The 17,730-nt window shown below is 40.7% G+C and overlaps 1 protein-coding gene and 1 long non-coding RNA gene across 2 annotated transcripts in view; one reads left to right on the top strand and one right to left on the bottom strand.

Annotated features, from left to right (window-relative positions):
• LOC143982203 (uncharacterized) overlaps window positions 1-2,062 on the bottom strand; it is a 144,162-nt gene extending 142,100 nt beyond the window's left edge. Inside the window, exon 1 of the long non-coding RNA XR_013274416.1 lies at window positions 1,830-2,062. This is a non-coding gene — a long non-coding RNA (uncharacterized LOC143982203). The remainder of the gene's footprint in view (window positions 1-1,829) is intronic.
• Window positions 1-17,730, top strand: part of PHEX (phosphate regulating endopeptidase X-linked) — a 331,765-nt gene that overhangs the window by 373 nt on the left and 313,662 nt on the right. The window lies entirely within an intron of this gene.

Below are 17,730 nucleotides of genomic sequence, written 5' to 3'. Positions count from 1 at the left end.
TAAATATACCTTAAAGTATAACAGGGAAGATACAGGTAAATGGACCGTATATGAAAAATGGAAATTCTCTGAAAATTTTGATACTCTCATTTTGTAAAATGTATTATGTTTACTATGCATTCAGTCCTACATTTTTCATAGAGTGGGTTTTCAACATGGTGCGTATTTAGTATGCTTTGCATGAGTTTTACATGTGTAACCTGCAAGCAGGATTTATTTCAATGTACCACACCTAAAGAAAAAAACAAGAAAACGAAAAAAAAACAGCATACATCTGATGCTTATTTCTGTATGTGATTATATAAAGTAAATATATATGTATAGAGATAGATATATCTATATCTATCTATCTATCTCTCTCTATATCTATCTATCTATCTATCTATCTATCTATCTATCTATCTATCTATCTATCTATCTAGATAGATAGATAGAAACACACACACACACACACTTTTATAGAAATATATACCTTTGAACAGTCTTTCTCACCCTCTTTAATACAGGTGAACTATTGAAGTAATATTAATGTCTCCGGGAACCCCTGTTAAATGATTACATCTCTTGCTCACTTCACATTTGTGTGGTCAATAAGCTGTAAATACAGAAAAAATAAATAAAAAATGTGTGTATCTAATATACTTGACACCCTGAGCAAATGCTCTATAAAAAAAAAAAAAAGTAAAGCAAAAATCCTGAAATGGAACAAATAATAATAATGGCCAGAAAAAAAAAAAGTGAAAATTGTAGTGCCCCTTACACTGGTGGTCAATGGAAAAGTGCATTCTTAAATTGGTAGTCGATGTAATGGTCCCATACATTGGTGACTAATGAGAGAAAGACCTGTTATGTTAATGGTGAGGTCGAGATTGCTGACCAGTGATTACTTGGTGTTAGAAACTTTTCATTGCCCAAGGAACCTCTACCAATCTCTGGAAGAACCACAGGATTCCACGGAATCATAATTGAGAAATCCTATCTTAGAGTACATGTTCCTTGCATATTCATACAAACCTGAATGCTTGATTTAAACCTAGGAGGAACATCTTACATATGTGTAGTTTATACAGTCTACGACTACGAAATATAACATTATAAACAATGACATTATAATAATGAACATTTATAAAAAATCTATTATGATAATAAGCATGTTATATTTTATTTTATAAATGTGGTTTTGTTAAATGATATATATATATATATATATATATATATATATATATATATATATATATATATATATATGTATATATATATATATAGTACTTGATTGCTGACTTTCGTGAAATATCTGAAATTAATGATGAGCAGTAGGTGCAATGTAAGTTCTAGCAAGCAGTTAAAATTATAGGTAATTGAGGAAAATTTCAAAGAAGCTTCTATTTGGACAACACATCACTGATGCAGTTTAATGTCATGTCTAAAGTTACCCAAACACATCACATTGTGACAATAACGTCTCCTTTAGATTTAAAAACCATGTACCGTATATACTCGAGTATAGGCCGACCCGAATATAAGCCGAGGCCCCCAATTTACCCCCAAAAAACTGGAAAAAATTATTGACTCGTGTATAAGCCGAGGGTGAGACATGCCTGTCCATCCCTGTGTGTCCGTCCATCCCTGTGGGTCCATCCATCCCTGTGTGTGTGTCCATCCATCCGTGTGTGTGTGTGTGTGTGTCCATGCATCCGTGTGTGTGTGTGTGTGTGTGTGTGTCCATGCATCCGTGTGTGTGTGTGTGTGTGTGTCCATGCATCCGTGTGTGTGTGTGTGTGTGTGTGTGTGTGTGTGTGTGTGTGTGTGTGTGTGTCCGTGCAGCCTACCTGTGTCCAGCCTGCCTGTGTCCGTCCAGCCTGTGTCCGTCCAGCCTGCGTCCCGTCCAGCCTGCGTCCCGTCCAGCCTGCGTCCCGTCCCGGCCCGGCCCGTCCCGTCCCGAGCCGAGCCTCCGTCCTTCAGCTCTTCGTCGGCGGCCATTCTAGGATTCAAAAGCCGCGCCTCCGTCGGTGATAGGCGGAACACTCAATTTCCCACTGACTGCTGGGAAATTGAGTGTTCCGCCTATCGGATGTCCGTGATAGGCGGAACACTCAATTTCCCAGCAGCCTGTGTTCCGCCTATCACGGACATCGTCTCATCCTCGTCCGTAGTACGAGGATGAGACGATGTCCGTGATAGGCGGAACACAGGCTGCTGAGAAATTCAGTGTTCCGCCTATCACAGGCGAAGGCGGAGGCGGAGGCGCGGCGTTTGAATGTTAGAATGGCCGCTGTCTGTCTGCTCGATACGCTGATCGAGCAGTCAGACAGCGATGACTCGAGTATAAGCCGAGGGGGGCACTTTCAGCCTCAAAAAAGAGGCTGAAAATCTCGGCTTATACTCGAGTATATACGGTAATGTGAGGGTACACCTGTACAGAAATTCAGTATGGTATTTAGGTATTCTCTTACACTACATAGTTTATATCCAAAAATCCTTAATTCTTGGTAAATCCAAAAGAGACCGTGTTACCAGATTATAATGTATGTGGTCACTTTGAGGTGGCCATGAATGTTCTAAAAGTTAAAGACTATATTACAAATTGATTTGAAACTGTTTTTTAGCACTGCTCTCTATAGAAGCATAGGAGTGTGGTAACAAGTGCGAAAAACTGAGTTTTTGCTTTATTTTATTTTTCTGTGGCAAAATTAACAAAATAGCAGTAGCACGTCCCTAATATTAAAATAGATGTAAACTCTAAATTAGATCAAGTGGAAAAATGTCCCCCTTAACAGGACTTTAATCGTCCTAGTGATTGAGAAATCAATCACAATATACAATAAACAAGAAATAGAAAGAAAAAGTTGTAGAAGAATATATCATTTTATTTATTACAACAAATATAAAAGTATGAATGTATACATGTAAACAAGATTGGTGGCTGAACAACAGAGGTCAGCATGGCATAGCAATGACTATACTATACTCATGGGTCCTGGACTGCCGTGATCTAATAACATGGCGAAGTCCAAGGCCCTTTTTCTTTCTATATAATTTGTTTATTGTATATTGTGATTGATTTTTCAATCACTAGGGCCATTAAAGTCCCGTTAAAGGGGACATTTTTCCAACTTGATCTATGCTATTGGGATGTGGGCCCACCCCTTAGTTCGACCATACCTCAACTTCTCTGTCTATAAACTCTAAATTATTGAAATGTGTGTTTACTAAAGCACTGTAAATCATAAACACCTGCCATGTAATTGTTTTAAATAAAATATTTATTTTGACCTTTTTTTATCCTTTGTTGCATCCTAGTGGCGCCAATCTTCTGCAGACCCTTTGCAGCCACTTTCTATCTGAATACAGGCACTTCAGTGATGGCTGCATAACATTTCTCTGTGGGTTTCTTGATGGTGACAACATTGGGTCATGTCTGCGTAATGTGTGTTTAAACAGCCAGTTCTAGATTACATTGGAAGTCCATGTGACAGGGTGTGCACGGGTAGGAGACAGGGACAGAGTGTTGTCACCTTATTACAATATGGCAGAATCACCAGGTATTGTTTTAATGAAAGCTGCAGATTTCAAAATATTGAAAATGGCTTTTAACATTATATTATCATGCTGAAGCTTATATGAGATTTTACTGATTGGGTTTACATATATTTATATAGATAATAAAAAAGACTGATTCTCACCCCTTCATTCTCAGTAAGACATCTGCATTATTTTTACGGGCTGCTTATAAAAACATCTTCACACCAAAGAACACATTTTATCACCAAACAACTAATTGGTTTAAGGTGAGGTAAGCATTTCCTCCTAACCCATTTGGCTGTTTGGAGTGAACAGATGTCCAATAATCGAGTTAGTACATAGTAAATCAGCACAGCGGTGGTAGTTTACACATTGAGCTGCAAATTATCATCTAAACAGTCAGAGAAAAAAAGTATACCAATAACAATGCAATGTCTTGTTTCATGCAAAGTGATAGATATTATCCAAACTATTCACCTCCCAAATTCAGCCCTCCACAGATATCATGTTTCCCCGAAAATAAGACCTAGCATGATTGTCGGTGATGACTGCAATATAAGCCCTACCCCCCAAATAAGCCCTACCCGGTTTCCCCTGAAAATAAGCCCTACCCTGAAAATAAGACCTACAATGACTTTACCTAGGGCTTATTTGGGGAACACATTTTTTTTAGTTTTGGCTAAATTGCAGAGGGATTAGAACACCTGTCAGGTTTGTATTGCTGTCTGTGTCCCCGTTATGGAGATTCACCCTCTCATTATTGTCCTGTTTATTGTTATCGGCAAAAGTAAAGGAAAAGCTACAATTTTGCGCTGCCATCAGAACAGAATACAGAGGAAATCTTCTAATGGGGACACTAGTTCTGGTGTCAACAAGGGATCCCCTTACTTCCTGTTTTGGCTATGGGACAGGAAGTGAAGAGAAGTAAAGAGAGCAAAAAGCAGACAGAGGTTATAACCCTCCCTTGCTCTATCTAAAATTAATAAAAAAAAGTATTGCCTTTAGTTTTACTTTAAGGCTGCAATAGAGAGCTAGTGAGTGGCCATGTCTACACTACCAGGCTTGACAAAGGTCCATTTTTCAATCAACTTTTGTTTTAAAAGTCCGGGAGGAAACTTTCTAGCTGAGCAGTGACTACAGTGGGTATTGAAAAGACTCACCCCCTTTAAAATAATGACAGTCAGTTGCTTTAAAAATCAGGATACACACTTAAACAAATCGCCAACCTAGTGTATCATCACAGCGCTAAATACACCCTCCTCCAGCTGCTACTTAAAAATGCAAATATGTAAATCAGAATGTGAATAAAAACGAAATAAATAAATGAATAATTAGCCAGAATATCACCTAGTAGCGCTCAAAAAATAGTTAAAGTTACACATATTAATAGTGAAAACATATTAACCCCACAATCATATAAACTCATATGTGCATAGTCAGTGATGACTCAATAAAGATAAACTCTACTAGAGTATAACTGTGGAAAAAAATAAATAGATATAGAGTCCATAAAATGAAATCCAGAATGCAGAAAAGTTTTTCTTTTATGTGCAAATTCAGTGTCCGTATAACACAAAGCCTTCACCACACCATTGGTGTTCGTGACCCCCCTCGTATGAAGCACTCACCAGCTGTACTGCTCAGCACTCTCGTGTTGAGCCACAAAGCGTTTAAAGATCTTATGAGTGATGTTGTTCAATATCCAGCAATCACTTACAGTATGATTCCCTTCAGATATCAATAGATTTTCATCTCAAAGTACCTCAAGAAGAAAAAAAAAGACTTTCCATAGTGTAACACTGTAAAAATCCTTTTTAATTTTAATAAAAATCCATCATTATTACACTCACATGAACCAAACTTGAATGAAAGCACTTCAAAACATTCCACTCCTCAACAACAGCTTTCTTTCCTCAGAGGCATCGGTAAGCACAATAGGCACTGGCAGGGTTATCACTATGAACACTGTCTCTATTAATGATTGCTGTATGGTACCAGACAGCAGGACATCAAGTTTAAAGTCAGCACCAAAAAATTCCGTCCAGTCCTCTCTCCTGTGTCTCTTCCTCTCTCTGCCTCAGCTGTGCTCCTTAGTGTGTCACAGAATAGTTGCCGAATAGCCACGCCCCCGACATGTTTCGTCACAAGACTTCCTCATGGGATTGGCTATCCAGCTCTCAGGTCTATCCTTTTATTCAAATTGTCAGGCAACCATCCCATAATACCCCGGGAGTCTCCACCTCCACCCTAGACTCAGATTGGGCGGCGGCGCCGTACGGCGAATCACTCTCCGCCCAGTTCAGTCCCATCTGCCTCCCCCACGTGGGTCACATCCCCACACGCATTTACACGAACTTACTGTTAAATAGCCCGCCGATCGCATCTACGATGATCGCGTCTTCCAGCGCATGCGCAGAGTTCCGGAACCACCCATCACATCCTCACCCTGCTCAGCACTTCCGCCAGTACTCTACATGACGTACGTGATCAGCGTCTCCATTGCGCATGCGCGGAACTGCCGAACCACCCACTATACCCATACTCCAGACCATCTTCATCAACTGCGCAGGCACAAACCTTCACAGTACAATAATTCACCCAGCGCACCCAAACGGAGCTCCTAGCCTCCTCCCCACCAACGTGACAGGCCATTCAAGTACGATCACCATTCGTCAACAGGGGAAAAAAGGCAGGCACACTCCCATGCACGAACAACCAATGGGGCCAATGACACACCGCAGCCATACATAAGCGAACACTGTGCATCTTCCTCCCCTCTAGTCGTGCCCTACACAAATGCATTCCCCAAACACATCAAGGCAATACACAGAACCATCCCCCAAACATTGGTCAGGTTGAGAGCTGTGTATCAATGCATTGATTATGGGTCAATGTGCCACCCCCCAGAGCGTACGTGGAGCGAATATTAAATATTTCTACACGTGCCGATCAGACCCTGGATATTCAAACCGCACTCTAAAAAAATTCTTTAAACATAAAAAAAATTTTTTTCATTATTATTATAAAAGCAATGGGATGGCAAATATTGAACGAGAGGGTAAGTGGAAGTAACCACAAACTCACCTCCACTTGCTTCCCCCATTTCATCTTACACATATTTCAAAGCGCAATATCCAAAAGTCTTATGTCGATTCCCCCAACTACCATAACCCTGTGTCACCAATGCCTGAGAGTTTACATCTGCATGAATAATTCCATTATTTCCTCATATCTCAGAGGCTATACATCATCCACCACAAATCAAATTTACTCCCAAGGCATATACTACAAACATAGTTACAACTAGAGAGTTAATAGCATTTATGTGGGTTAGCTTCCTCAAACACATCTAATAATTTGTACATTATGAGTGTACATATAAAAGTACCAAAAATCTAAGTGGGAGCAACCATCTAGCTCCACAACTCAGTCTCTTACTCGAAAAACTATAAAATATATAATATAAACTAAAATAAAGAATAAAACATAAAAAATAAATAAATAAAAACAAAAACGACAACCGATTGAAGAAACAGATGAACTTTGTCATAGGTATCCTAAATCACACCCTCAATTTGCTCATAATATACATTTTTATATCCAAGGTGTCTACAATTACGTGTGTGTATATCCCCCAAACTTACTCATGTAAAATAGAATATACACGAGGGGGACCTCTCCACCCAAAGTATACACCCCATTAATAATGGCTGTTATACACACAGAAAGAGAAGAATCTCGTCACTATTAAATGGATATCAAGAGTTATTAATGAAGCTATTGACATCTAATTCAATATTCATCCCCAATGGTGTCAAGCTTCTCATCAAAAATATCCATTTCGTTTCCCTTTGGGACAAGTCCCTAATTCGGTTTGAACCCATCCAAGATGGATGGACATGATCTATGCCACAGAACTGCAAAAGGCTTGGGTCCTGTTGGTGACATTCTTTGAAATGCATAGATACACTATGATATTTATATCCCTTACGTATATTGGTCAGATGTTCTGAAATTCGAATCCTCAGCAGCCTCTTGGTACGTCCCACATAAAAGAGGTTGCAGGGACACCATAGCAAATATACGACATATGATATATTACAAGTCATAAATTCCTCTAGCTTGAAAGATTCTCCCATTTCAAGCTAGAGGAATTTATGACTTGTAATATATCATATGTCGTATATTTGCTATGGTGTCCCTGCAACCTCTTTTATGTGGGACGTACCAAGAGGCTGCTGAGGATTCGAATTTCAGAACATCTGGCCAATATACGTAAGGGATATAAATATCATAGTGTATCTATGCATTTCAAAGAATGTCACCAACAGGACCCAAGCCTTTTGCAGTTCTGTGGCATAGATCATGTCCATCCGTCTTGGATGGGTTCAAACTGAATTAGGGACTTGTCCCAAAGGGAAACGAAATGGATATTTTTGATGAGAAGCTTGACATCATTGGGGATGAATATTGTATTAGATGTCAATAGCTTCATTAATAACTCTTGATATCCATTTAACAGTGACGAGATTCTTCTCTTTCTGTGTGTATAACAGCCATTATTAATGGGGTGTATACTTTGGGGGGAGAGGTCCCCCTCGTGTATATTCTATTTTACATGAGTAAGTTTGGGGGATATACACACACGTAATTGTAGACACCTTGGATATAAAAATGTATATTATGAGCAAATTGAGGGTGTGATTTAGGATACCTATGACAAAGTTCATCTGTTTCTTCAATCGGTTGTCGTTTTTGTTTTTATTTATTTATTTTTTATGTTTTATTCTTTATTTTAGTTTATATTATATATTTTATAGTTTTTCGAGTAAGAGACTGAGTTGTGGAGCTAGATGGTTGCGCCCACTTTGATTTTTGGTACTTTTATATGTACACTCATAATGTACAAATTATTAGATGTGCTTGAGGAAGCTAACCCACATAAATGCTATTAACTCTATAGTTGTAACTATGTTTGTAGTATATGCCTTGGGAGTAAATTTGATTTGTGGTGGATGATGTATAGCCTCTGAGATATGAGGAAATAATGGAATTATTCATGCAGATGTAAACTCTCAGGCATTGGTGACACAGGGTTATGGTAGTTAGGGGAATCGACATAAGACTTTTGGATATTGCGCTTTGAAATATGTGTAAGATGAAATGGGGGGAGCAAGTGGAGGTGAGTTTGTGGTTACTTCCACTTACCCTCTCGTTCAATATTTGCCATCCCATTGCTTTTATAATAATAATGAAAAATTTTTTTTTTATGTTTAAAGAATTTTTTTAGAGTGCGGTTTGAATATCCAGGGTCTGATCGGCACGTGTAGAAATATTTAATATTCGCTCCACGTACGCTCTGGGGGGTGGCACATTGACCCATAATCAATGCATTGATACACAGCTCTCAACCTGACCAATGTTTGGGGGATGGTTCTGTGTATTGCCTTGATGTGTTTGGGGAATGCATTTGTGTAGGGCACGACTAGAGGGGAGGAAGATGCACAGTGTTCGCTTATGTATGGCTGCGGTGTGTCATTGGCCCCATTGGTTGTTCGTGCATGGGAGTGTGCCTGCCTTTTTTCCCCTGTTGACGAATGGTGATCGTACTTGAATGGCCTGTCACGTTGGTGGGGAGGAGGCTAGGAGCTCCGTTTGGGTGCGCTGGGTGAATTATTGTACTGTGAAGGTTTGTGCCTGCGCAGTTGATTAAGATGGTCTGGAGTATGGGTGTAGTGGGTGGTTCGGCAGTTCCGCGCATGCGCAATGGAGACGCTGATCACGTACGTCATGTAGAGTACTGGCGGAAGTGCTGAGCAGGGTGAGGATGTGATGGGTGGTTCCGGAACTCTGCGCATGCGCTGGAAGACGCGATCATCGTAGATGCGATCGGCGGGCTATTTAACAGTAAGTTCGTGTAAATGCGTGTGGGGATGTGACCCACGTGGGGGAGGCAGATGGGACTGAACTGGGCGGAGAGTGATTCGCCGTATGGCGCCGCCGCCCAATCTGAGTCTAGGGTGGAGGTGGAGACTCCCGGGGTATTATGGGATGGTTGCCTGACAATTTGAATAAAAGGATAGACCTGAGAGCTGGATAGCCAATCCCATGAGGAAGTCTTGTGACGAAACATGTCGGGGGCGTGGCTATTCGGCAACTATTCTGTGACACACTAAGGAGCACAGCTGAGGCAGAGAGAGGAAGAGACACAGGAGAGAGGACTGGACGGAATTTTTTGGCGCTGACTTTAAACTTGATGTCCTGCTGTCAGGTACCATACAGCAATCATTAATAGAGACAGTGTTCATAGTGATAACCCTGCCAGTGCCTATTGTGCTTACCGATGCCTCTGAGGAAAGAAAGCTGTTGTTGAGGAGTGGAATGTTTTGAAGTGCTTTCATTCAAGTTTGGTTCATGTGAGTGTAATAATGATGGATTTTTATTAAAATTAAAAAGGATTTTTACAGTGTTACACTATGGAAAGTCTTTTTTTTTCTTCTTGAGGTACTTTGAGATGAAAATCTATTGATATCTGAAGGGAATCATACTGTAAGTGATTGCTGGATATTGAACAACATCACTCATAAGATCTTTAAACGCTTTGTGGCTCAACACGAGAGTGCTGAGCAGTACAGCTGGTGAGTGCTTCATACGAGGGGGGTCACGAACACCAATGGTGTGGTGAAGGCTTTGTGTTATACGGACACTGAATTTGCACATAAAAGAAAAACTTTTCTGCATTCTGGATTTCATTTTATGGACTCTATATCTATTTATTTTTTTCCACAGTTATACTCTAGTAGAGTTTATCTTTATTGAGTCATCACTGACTATGCACATATGAGTTTATATGATTGTGGGGTTAATATGTTTTCACTATTAATATGTGTAACTTTAACTATTTTTTGAGCGCTACTAGGTGATATTCTGGCTAATTATTCATTTTTCATTCACCTTCTGATTTACATACAGTCAGTTGCTTTGCAGACTGCAATGAACACAGACACAGTTTTTGTTTTATCCAGCTGTATTTACTAAGTGCTACTTATAACATCTAGGTGAAAGATATATCACCAACATGTCATAATTTTTTTTTTTTTAAACAGAATCACTGAGTTGGAAAAAGGATCACCTGCTCCTAAAAATGATTTGTAAACTCAATCAGGTGTAGCTACTCACCTTCACAAAGCCATTAAGATAATAAATAAATGGTTCCGTGCTATGGACAATTAAAAGTAGCTAAAAGCTGCTGTCTCCACAGATACCAACCACCAAGTGGAATTGGCACCGCTAATTATACTGTGTCTCATACATCAGATAAATGTGCAAAGGCAAAAACAACAAAAAAAATCCAAAATATCTTAGCAAAACAGACATAAACACCATACACAGGCATCAAAACCCAATGCAAAAAAAGGATAAAGTGCAAGTGTACATATAACTGAATCCTCAACCAAAGTGCTGATGTGCAATAAATATGTACCTAAACAATTATACACATAAGTGAATATATAACCCTCATAAAAATAAACATAAATAAATATAACTCATATAAAGTTCATTGAAAAGTCCATAAATCCATAATAAAAAATACAGTAGTAAGTTAAAGTGAAGAAAGTGCTACAAAAGAAGTGCATGAAGTGCATCTGGAGCTGCACTCACCAGATGCCAGTACCTATCAAAGGATATCTAGCCTCCACAGTATCAAATTACCTTTCGTTAACCTCCTTAGTCTCTTTCACCCAGTATGCTCATGTAAAGACAATAATAGGGCCCAAAGCGCAACTCCTTATAACATCCAGGTGAAAGATATGACACCAACATGTCAGAAAAAAAAAAAAAACAGAATCACTGCGTTGGAAAAAGGATCACCCCCCTCCTAAAAAATGATTTGTAAACTCAATTAGGTGTAGCTACTCACCTTCTCAATGGCACACAAACCCATTTGACTTTCAACTGTGATCAGCTGTGGTCATTTTGATTAGCTCAGCATGAAAACAACTTTCCTGTAGCATTTCAGTCCTTGGTAGTGCAACTGAACCAAACAGTCAACTGTGGGAGGCAAGGCACTGTCAAAAGATCTACGGGATAATGTTGTGGACAGGCACAAGTCAGGAGATGGATACATAAAAAATTCAAAGTCTTTATTAATGCCTAGAAGCACAGTGGAGTCTATTATTAAAAAGTAGAAGGTATTTCAAACAACACAAGCCTTCCCTAGATCAGGACATTGCTCCAAACTGGATGATAGAGCCAGAAGGAAACTGGTCAAAGAGGCTACCAAGAGGTCTACAGCAACTCTGAAGCAGTTGCAGGAATTTATGACAAGAGAGTGGTCATTGTGTGCATGCCACTCCTCAAGAAAGGTCATGTGCAGTCACGACTCAACTTTGCCAACATGATAATGAACCAAAGCACACAGCAAAAATGACCACACAGTGGTAAATGTCCTTGCATGGCCTAGTCAGAGCCCAGACTTAAACCCTGCATTTCATTGCAAGTTCGTGGGCGATTTGAAAGACATGTGTGGTTCATGCGCAGATGTCTATTGAAATTACCCCCAAAGTCACCAAAAGTAGTGCTGGAAATCGGTGCCACGCTGCAAAGTCGTCATTTCCCCAATACGGACTATGCCGTTGCCAGAAACAGGCTGCGATTTGACATGTGATTTGACATGTCATAGAACTGAACCCTATTAAGTTCTTTTGTTCCAAAAAGGGACATGGGTAGTTAGGCACTGTCATGGGGACATGTACCGATGCAAAACCATGCTTTTAAATACCTTTCAGCAGGATGAGGGTCTTTTAAGGCAGTCCAGTGGACACTGGGGATACCTTAAAAGGGTAGTAAACCCTCAAGGTTTTCACCTTAATGCATTCCATGCACCCCGCCCCCAGAGCCCTCCTTTTACTTACCTGAACCTGATCTTTCCAGCGACGAGAATGAGTCCAGCAGCTCCAGCCACTGTCTCGGTTCCTTATTGGATAGATTGATAGCAGAAGCCGCCATTGACTCTAGCTGCTGTCAATTAAATCCAGTGAATCAGGAGCCTGGGGACAGGGCCGAGTCCTGCTGTCTGTGTCAATGGACACAGCAGTAGGACTCAGGAGCGTGCCTGCATGGGTGCTCCCTTGGAATGAGGGTCTCCAAGTGGGCACTCAATGTGAGGAGGAGCCAGAAGCGCCGCTGGGCGACCCCCGAAGAGGTGGTAAACCCTTGCACAGAGGAGGTAAGTATTTGATTTTTTTTTTTTTTATTAACCTTTACAACCCCTTTAAACCTAAACATGACTTTGTGGATAAGTACAATGTATTGCTTTAATTATTATTTAATTATTTTTATTTTATATACTGTACAGTGGCCAGGTATTTGTCATTTAGCAGCGTTTCCTCAAAAATTCACAAAAGGCCCCTATTAGGGCATGCAGCCTGGATGGCCAACAAAGGGGGGAGCACTTAACTCCTCTACTGAACCATACCAGGCCACATGCCCTCAACATTGGGAGGGTACCTTGCAAGCGGGGTGGAGGGGTTGGAAATAGCATAGCCTTCCTCTCTTGAAAGGTACACTGTCCCCACGTTAATGATGACAGGGGCTTTATCCCCAGATTCTATTCCCCAAAAGGGATGTGGTAGATTGTGAGGGGGCTTATTGAAATCTAAAAGCCCCCCTTTGGAATAACAGCCCCTAGGTTTCTTCCCTGCCTTGTTACCTATTCACAATTAAATTGTAAATATGTTAATAAATCCACGCCAAAAAAAGTCTTTATATATCTATCTATGTGTGTAAAAAAACACCTTTTGATGTGAATCCATTGTCAATCATGTTGTCCAGTGACGTACTGTAGATCCATGTCAATCAAGATAATCCGCTGCATGATAACCTGCCGTGCCTGAAAATATTAGCCAGTCACTACACCTGTTGTAAATCGCAAATCTCTGTTTGGAGACATTTGCCATTATGATCATATTTGGTGAATGACGTCAGCCATTTTTTCCAGCTTGTTTGTTTACATTCAGCGGCCAGCTGGGGGTCTGTCATTTGCAATGGGAGGAGAGGGTTGGCCTGTAAATGGGTCAACAATCTCAGTTGGTAATTGGCATGGATCTACATTGTTGGATGACATGATTGATGTTAGATTTAAATCAGGGAAACTTGTTTTTTTTCAAAAAGGACTTTTTCAATAGTGTGTGTTTTTATTTACTATTTCACTTTGTTTAAATTAATGAATAACAAGGAAAACTATGTACTTTATACCCATTCACATAGGGGAATGAATATCCGGGGGCCCCCTTATTCCAAAAGAGGCTTTCAGATTCTGATAAGTTCCCCCCTGCAGACCCCTACATCCCTTTTGGGCAAGGTGGGGACAAGGTGTCCTGCGAGAGGCTAGATAAACATGGCTAGTTTTTTCACCATCTGCCAAACTGTGACCCCACTTTGGAAAGTAGATACCCCAAGCTATTTGCTGAGAGGCATGTTGAGTCCATGGAATATTTTATATTTTGCCACAAGTTGCGGGAATATTACAAACTTTTTACACAAAGTTGTCACTAAATGATATATTGCTCACACATGCCATGGGCATATGTGGAATTACACGCGTGTGGGACTTTTTGGGAGCTTTTTTACAGGGCCCCCGAAAACCAAGCACTGCCTTCAGGATTTCTAAGGGCGTAAATTTTTGATTTCACTATCACAGTTTCAAAGGCCATAAAATGCAAAGATAGCACAACCCCCCCCAAATGACCCCATTTTGGAAAGTAGACACCCCAAGCTATTTGCTGAGAGGAGTATTTTGCAGCTCTCATTTGTTTTTGAAAATGAAGGAAAAAAAGAAAAACTTTTTTTTTTTTTTTTTTTTTTCAATTTTCAAAACTTTGTGTCAAAAAGCGAGATCTGCAAAATACACACCAAAATGTCTACTTTCCAAAATGTGGTAATTTGGGGGGGAGGGGTTGTGCCATCTGGGCATTCCATGGCCTCCAAAACTGTGATAGGCAGTGAGGAGTGAAATTTAGAAAGCCTGAAGGCGGTGGTGCTTGGTTTTCAGGATCCCATACACGGCTAGGCTCCCAAAAAGTCTCACACATGTGGTATCCCCATACTCATGAGAAGCAACAGAATGTATTTTGGGGTGTAATTTCAGATATGCCCATGGCATGTTTGAGCAATATATCATTTAGTGACAAAAAAAATGTGTCTTTTTCCCGCAACTTATAAAATAAAATATTCCATGGACTCGAAATGCCTCTCAGCAAATAGCTTGGGGTGTCTACTTTCCAAAATGGGGTCATTTTGGGGGGTTTTGAACTGTCCTGGCATTTTATGCACAACATTTAGAAGCCTATGTCACACATCACCCACTCTTCTAACCACTTGAAGACAAAACCTTTTCTGACACTTTTTGTTTACATGAAAAAATATTTTTTTTGCAGGAAAATTACTTTGAACCACCAAACATTATATATATTTTTTAATGCAAAGACCCTAAAAATTGTGGGTGTTTCATTTTTCCCCCCACACAGTATTTGCACAGCGATTTTTCTCGAACACATTTTTTTGGGAAAAAACACACTTTTTTAATTTTAATGCACTAAAACACAATATATTGTCCAAATGTTTGATGAAATAAAAAAGATGATCTTAGGCTGAGTACATGGATACCAAACACGACATGCTTTAAAATTGCGCACAAACATTTTTAAAAGCCTTTAAATGCCCTTACAGGTTACCACTTTAGATTTACAGAGGAAGTCTACTGTTAAAATGACTGCCGATGATCTGACCTTTGGGGTGATACCTCACATGCATGGTGCAATTGCTGTTGACATATGACACCAGACCGACGCTTGCGTTCGCCTTTGCGTGAGAGCAGGGGGGATAGGGGTGCTTTTTTTTTTTCAGTTCACCAGAAGAATGAGCGGCACTAGTACTTCTCTGCTCCGAACTAGAGCCCTGTGGTTCTTGCACCTCAACAACAGCAGAAGAAGATCAGGGTTTGGTACACCTGACCTTCACAGGGACCACAAATCCATCGTCAGAGCTATCTGTCATGGAGCCGCTGTCTTCTATAGGATTGTATTCTGACCCTGAATCTGACAGATGAGTGACTTCCTCCTCACTATCTGTCATGCTCAGAAACGTGTAGGCCTCTTCACTAGTGTACCTTCAATTTGCCATTTTGGGCTCTATATTTACTGTTACACAGGTTACACTAATTAGACTCAAAGGTAAAAAAGGTTCTAGGCTGTCAGCAACTGTATCAAATGCTACCAAAAAAACTGTAATGCTGTGTACACACGACCGGACTTTCCGGCAGACTAGGTCTGACGGAATCAGTCCGTCGGACAATTCAATCGTGTGTGGGCTAATCTGATCGTTTTTCATTTTAAAAATTCGATAGACCTAGAAATAGAACATGTTTCAAATTTGTCCGATGGACTCAATTCCTATCGAGAAAACCATTCATCTGTATGCTTGTTCGACGGACCAAATATGACGCAACGGAAGCTATTGGCTACTGGCTATTGAACTTCCTTTTTTAGTCCCGTCTTACGTCATCACGTTCAAAATGAATGGACTTTCGAATGGACTTAGTCCTTTTGTGTGTGGCCAAGTCTGTTTGTTTGGAAGTTCATCGGAACTCCGCTGAAAAGTCAGTCGGGAAGACCGTCGGACCTAGTTTGACGGAAAGTCTGGTCGTGTGTATGCGGCATTAGCGATCGCATGGATCAGGCCTGACTCTGTGAATGCTGCAGTTATGTGTTTAGTGTTTTGTAAGTGGCAGTGATTGATCAATACTGCACTTGGGTGAGCTGGGGAGCAAAATGCAGGTGCTAGCAGGTATCTGGGCTGATCCCGCTAACACTGCATTTTTGGGAACCCTGAACTGCTGGGGATGCTAGTATAGTTGTGATCAGATCAGATATTGATCTGTTCAGATATTATACCACTAAGGGAGGTGTATGCTGCGTGTGTGGATGTTAGCGCTGCTGGTACTAATCTGACGCTGCCTGGGGCGCCGCAGACCCTGGCTGACCCTAAAACTGATATCACCCGCTGGGCGTTTAGGGGGTTAAAACTTTATTGGGTAATAAACGGTGGTTGCCCTGACGCTATAAAAGACAAACTAACTAACCAGTGTCACCCGTAACACTTATACAGTGATCACTGGTGAGAGGGGTTGAAAGGGTTAACTAGGGGGCAATCAGGGGATTAAAACTTTTATTAGGTAGTATATGGTGGTACCTGACGCTATAAAAAGCTGACGGTGAACCTAAATAACGAACTGGCTACCTAGCATCACACGTGACACTAATACGACGATCAGAAAAAAGATTGCTTAGTGACACTGGCGACAGGGGGTGAAAGGGTTAACTGGGGGGGCGATCAAGGGGATATTATTTATTAGGGGGGTTAGGGGGGTACCCTAGACCTAAAGGGGCCTTCCAATAACTTCCCTAACACTTTTTAAAGTCACAATTGACACCAAATGCAGTGATCAGTAAAAAAATTAACACTGCAATCGGTGACACTGTGACTGGGGGTGCAGGAGGTTATCGGGGGGTGATTTGTGTGCCTATGTGTACTGGTGTTAGTGTGCTGTTGGTGCAACTCACTTTTCAGGTACTCTCTTCACGGCTCCCGAATGAAAAAGGAAGCGCGAGGAGAGATGACATCACTTCCTCTGATCTGTGTTTACAGTTCGCTGGCAGAGGAAGAAGCCCCTTCATCTGGAGCGATTGCGAGGGGGTAGCCATGAATCGGTGGCCTCCCCCTCAGCAAAGATTGCTCCTGGAACAAAGCCGGCCACCGCAGGCACTGGCAGGGGGTCCTTCTGGAAAACCAGTATTCGATCAGCTGATGCAGCCAATGGCTGCGGCACTGATTTGTGTGAGTTTTTTTTTTTAATTATGCATGGGCTCAAATCACACTGCAAAGAATCACATGTGATTTAAACGGGAATGCGGTGTGATTCCTGTCTTAACGAGCACTAATGACTTCCTGTAAAGAGATATAATGGGAACTTATCTGACAGATATACGAAAATAATACTTTAATAAGCTTTGTAAAACATTTAAACAGCGATATTTACAGTGTTTATCTACAGAGACATTTTAGCAAGAAATAACTCCCATTGTGTGTGTTCAAGCCCTAAATCTCCATAAAAATGAGTGATGATACTGTGTGCATTTTCTGGTGATT

Source organism: Lithobates pipiens, unplaced genomic scaffold (assembly GCF_037356315.1).
Source record: "Lithobates pipiens isolate NorthernLeopardFrog02 unplaced genomic scaffold, aLitPip1_a1.2 Scaffold_16, whole genome shotgun sequence".
Classification (NCBI taxonomy): Eukaryota; Metazoa; Chordata; class Amphibia; order Anura; family Ranidae; genus Lithobates; species Lithobates pipiens.
This window is presented reverse-complemented; position numbering and strand designations above follow the sequence as displayed.